Consider the following 5,426-nt stretch of genomic DNA (forward strand, 5'->3'; position numbering starts at 1 on the left):
AGGAAGCTTTTTTTTCCGGTGCCGAGCAGGCAGCCAGGATTTCACTTTTTGTGATTTTTTTTTGCTGAGGTGAAGTGCTGGCGTGCATGTTTTAAAAAAAAAAAAAAACTTAAACGAAAGAACAATCGTGCACCTCCGATTGTACCACTAAAGATCCCCAAAATAAACACGAGGGAGAGGGGTGGCTTGAAGATGCGTGCGGCACCAAGTTGATGTGATTAGTCAAATGGAATAATACAATTTTTGCTACTAAATCGATTAGGCGGCCATTCTCGCAAGAGCTCCGTGTGTTGGAAGACGTGTAGGGGGCGTGCACGTGCCCAAAACTGCATGCGCACGCTGTGCTGCTCGAGACACCTGCGCTCTCCAGTCAGTCGCCTCCACTACAGCTGCGGAGAAGAATTTCTTCCCTATGCCGCTGAGCCTCAAGTCTGCTAGCTTGAACCTCATGCTAACATAGTCAACGATTAGCAACGATATTGCCGCGTAAAGAGACAATATGAAAGTCGTCACAATCTTTAACCCATGCCGTATATAATACGACGACATGATCGTTGGCAATTCCACTGAATCCAAACTAGAACGGGACCAAGTCTTCAGACCAAAACTTTCAAGCCACAGTTGCGATTCTGTAAGTAGCCAGCATTGGGGGTAGAGTGCCTCATTGTTCAAGACAGAATCGCGATTTGAGAAGTGATGTCTGAGTGAAATTTCCATCTCTCTCCTTGGCAGACAGTCAAGCAAATCAAGTCTTTCCTCACGGCGGTGAAGTCATCAAGAAAGTGCACGCGTGATTCGATATTAATGTTGCTAAAGAGAGGCAGGGACTGTGTCTCGATTGTGTTTGAGGAGAGCCACAGTAAAACTTGCAAGCGTTGTTGAAGTTGAGAGGAGACGAGAGCAAGAGACTCAGCGGATGAGATAATGAGAGACGAGGGAACCTGAGCAGATTCGAGCGCACTTCCCGGAAGTGCCCTCTGACTCATGTTGTCAAATGTGCCAACGAGCAGTGAGCGCAAAGAAAGACCAAAACTGCAGTTGGGAGCGCATCAACACTCTTTGATGATGAGGCCGTGCCATCTTTGAATAATTGGAACCACAAAAAAAAAAAAGGGCAAAAATTCCCATCGACGTCTGAACTTTGAAGCTTAATGCAGCATCAAATGGCTCATCCTAAATGCATTTGTGAAGGCACTGTTCAAAAGCTTTTTTGGCGGGCTTATGTCGATTTCACCCCCCGTCCCCCACTCCACTTTTAACTCGATTGTGGAAAATGAAATAATGCAATTGCTTTTTAATGAGAACTAAGCAGAAAATGAGATCAAGCTTTGACCTTACCCGAACTAATATCGTACGGTTAGTTCTGTGGATACAAAGAGCGGCTTGTCCTTTGCACCGTTCAGCTGGCCTTCGTGCTCCTTGAACGCGAGCGGGAACAGGGGCCGGCGCTTTCCCTTCCCTGAACCACGACGCGCTCGGGCGTCATCGGTTAGAACTCTTTCGCCGCACCGCCGATGTCCCACCGACTGCAAAGGCACTTTGAGAAGCACCAACCTGCATTTAAAATAATCTAAATGAATGTTCAACAACCCTGAGTTGAACGTCGGTGAGATTAAATGAGTTTTTAGCAGCGACGTGACGACAGGAAGTGAATCGGGCTACGTGATGAGCAGAAGGAGATCGTTGCATTGTCTTACCGAAAAGGTCCGATCTCCTCTCAGCTTTATTTTAGTTTCTAGAACAGCAAGGGCAGCCAGTAATTTGGGAATGATTATTTTATTTTTTTTTTTTAGATCAAAATCAAGGTGAATATTCATGTTGGAAGGAATGGCAAAACTATTTCAGCTTGATCACACTAATAAGAGTCAAATTATACATCTTGATTATCTGAGCCATCCAAACTCCAGGGCTGAAATTGAGTCCCGATTTTTTTTTTTTGTCCATACATTTCATCATCATGACTGACGATGAAAAAAGAATGAGAGGGGAAAAAAAAAAAATAATAATGGCAAAGTAATGAGCTGTAATCACAGGAACACTGCCATCTAGTAGCCTGGCATGCATACTACAACGAGATCAGCCAAGGTATCAAAAAGGAATGATTGAAATTGCTGCTATTTCAAGATATGTTTGGGGGGATCTAAGTCCCACTTTTTCTCTTATTGCTCGTGTGATTTTTGGAAAGGTGATGGGGGAAAGTTTTGTCTCTTCGCTTTGACGCCGCACATGGACTCCTTTTAGGAGAATGCTCAGCCCTGTGCGCCAATATAGTTGCGAAAACAACCCGGAGTAACCTCAAACTTTCCTTCTCATCAGTCATTTCTTAAAAAGATGTACGCCATTTACATATTTGCGCACTTCACTCTGTCTCCTTCTCATCTGGTCTGCCTTGATGCTCGTCTCCGCCGCGCTCTTGATGGGCTTTGCCGCCGTCTATCTCTTCATCTGCGCTTACACCTGCGCGAAGCTAACGTGAGACGACGCCGATCTTTTTCATCACAGCGGGGAGCCCGGGAGACCAAAAGCCTCACTTAAAAGGCGCGTTTCAGGGTATTAATTGCTTGACATGGCTCACTCAGGTATGGGAAACCTTGCATGTGCTGCAATTAAACAGACCGAAATACTTTGACGTCTGAACAAATCACGTGTGCGCCGGGCACGCATAGTTGTGCCAAGTTAGCAGGGGCGGGTAGAGGAGCCAAAAAGTGGACCCAAGTAAATGCAATCCTTCAAACGATTACTGAAGCAAAACTATTCTGTGAAAAAAAAGAAAACTTTTAAGGGAGTAAATATCTGGGAGTGACTTCTGTTCACCCCCCGCCATCCCCCCTCTGAGCGCGTACGCCAAATCGACAAAGACGTGTACTAGGGATTAAACTAGATATTGCCCGACATCATTTCTACTACAACAAGAAATCAAAATGTTAAATATTGAAAATAAAAGAAAAATAAATACAGCTGCAAATACTGCATACAAGGATAAATCCAAATATTCAAAAGTTCCAAAACTTATTTTTTTTACCATATTAACAATGTCTAATCTGTATTTTTTTTTTGATATTATTCTTTTAAAAAAATGCTTTTGTCGAGAAAAAAAATGTACATTTTTTTTAAATGCATCATGATAATTATTTGTAGATCAGCGTCAAGTCAGTCAAGAAACTTTAGGATGGAAATAAATTTGATACCACTGTGCATCCAATTAGATTAGAATCACCACAGAAAGGGAAAAAAAAAAAAAAAAGAAAGAAAGAAAAACAATGGCGAAAAACCCAACAGTGGTGATTGATGACAAAGCCTTGTCAACTTTGACATTCTGCTCGCAAATGATGAAAAATCAAGTCGGCCAAAGCTACCGGTGCCCGTTACCATCTGCGCGGCTGCTTCTCTCTTCTGCCTATTTATGCTCCAGGAGTGTCTGTCGCGTGCTGCGATCTTTCAGCACCACTCAGGCATGACGCGCAAACAGCGGAGGAGTAGAATTGTCGCGGTCACCCACCTGCCCGTACCAGTTATATTCCAGCATCGTGTCAGGAAAGGAGCCTCGGCCCGAAACGCGCGGCGGCCACTTGTTAGCTCCTGAAACGGCGACGCGGAGAAACGCGGCCCCGGTCGCGCCGTCGTCGCGGGTTGCCGAAGCTTTCGGCGCTCGCCCGTGTCCGCGTGCGCCGGCCAGCTCTGATAGGCAAGCCCGGGCCGCAGAATTTGGGCACTCCCAGAGCTTCTGACCTGTTGATAATGAACCTGAACCCATTATTTTGAGTCAATGAATTGAAAGAAATCGGGCAAGGAATGAAAGCCGCAGGGCCAATTAACGGCATTCTTGGATGTATTACGCCGAGAGCGCCGCTCAGGCAGACCACTTTACGCCTTTTGTCTTGATCCCCTCTGTTATTCATTCATTATTCCGAGCGGGGTCGGGGCGGGGTCACGTGGCCGAACCGCGCGAGGCGTCGCTGTCTCTCGTTGGCGAGGATGGCACGAGAGGAGTGGGTGGGAGGGCGGTGGTGGGGGCGGAATTCCTCGTCCTGACCTCTCCACCTTAAACTGTCAATTGGCCGGATGGGAAAATGCCGGCGAAATCTCGCCTTGACGTCGCGTTGAACCAACGAAGCGGCGAGTGCCGGGTGGATTCGGGACAACGAAGGCCTGGTCGGGTTAAGGAAGGCCCTGCCCCCCCCCATGTCAGATCTTCGCCCACCTCATTATTTTTGCTGACGATTGTACGATGGCGCATTTTCCCCAACGACCCAAAAGACGCTTTTTGCTGCCGACTTTGGCACCGGCAGCGGCTCCTTTTTATCACGTCCGTCCCGCATGAAGCCGCCCGGGTTCCCAGAACTACAGAGGCGAGTTTGTGCCTGTGGATTCTTCACAGTCTGAGCCAGTTGTAACGGGCCATTGGCAACGCATTGCTCAGTTGAGGGCAAACGTGGATGACTGCGAGTCACATGGTCCCGCACAGGAAGAGGGGCAGCGACGTTGACCTTTCAACTGCGAGCTGCCCTTTTAGCGTATTTCTTCTCAAGACTGACGTTCAAAAAGAGGACGGGCAGGAAACAAAGGGAAATTCAATATTGCCGAGCGATAGCAGACTAATCGCATTCGGAAAAGATGTTGTCTGTGATTCTTGAATGTGATTATGAGATCGACGGCGTATCACGGTTTGATTCTCCACTTTAAGTCCCTTCATCTCATCCATGGATGGAAGACAGTTGTTGTCATTTATTTATGCATGCTTTGATTTTGGCGCAATTAGTACTGTTCAGTCCGAGGACTTTTTTTTTTTTTTTTTTTTTTTTGCAGTCTGCCTGCCTGACTTCCGATTGCAACCGGAAAATGAGATTGGCCTTCCTAATTCTGCACGGTGTCTCGCAGTAGCTATCAGTCAATTGGATTTGATGATAGCGCCACCTACGCTGGACTCACTGACTGTCGTTTGCTGCCTATCGCGCCACTGAGGAAGCCCAACTAAGGTTAGAAGATCTCTTTCCTCCTCCCTTAGTCTCCCCGAACCTTTTGGAAGACTTAAAAAGTATGCAGCGGTGGTTGTTTTAAAGTGCTCGATCAATACAGTTGAGTTGAGTTGAGGTTTATATTAAATATATTGTTCCACTTTCTGATGCTTTCAGTCCGCATCATTTTTCATTTCCAAATGTATTTTTTCTCTGCGCCCGTCACCCTGAAGTGAGATATGACTCCAATGGCGTGACTACATCCGTCCAAAGTCACACAAACTTAATCATGCAATTTTTTTCTCTGTTGTTTTGAATGTCGATGTTCCCCATTTAATGGCACATCATTGTGTATAGCCCATAAACGTAAACAGACACACGAGGGGTCCCTGAATACCAATTATGTGAATCTTGTACGCCCTCCCGCCCCACTCTGAGCTTATCTGGCCTCTGGGGAGGCCTGCCCCCCCC

The sequence above is a fragment of the Hippocampus comes genome, unplaced genomic scaffold (genome assembly GCF_001891065.2).
Source record: "Hippocampus comes isolate QL1 unplaced genomic scaffold, H_comes_QL1_v1.1 scaffold528, whole genome shotgun sequence".
Lineage (NCBI taxonomy): Eukaryota > Metazoa > Chordata > Actinopteri > Syngnathiformes > Syngnathidae > Hippocampus > Hippocampus comes.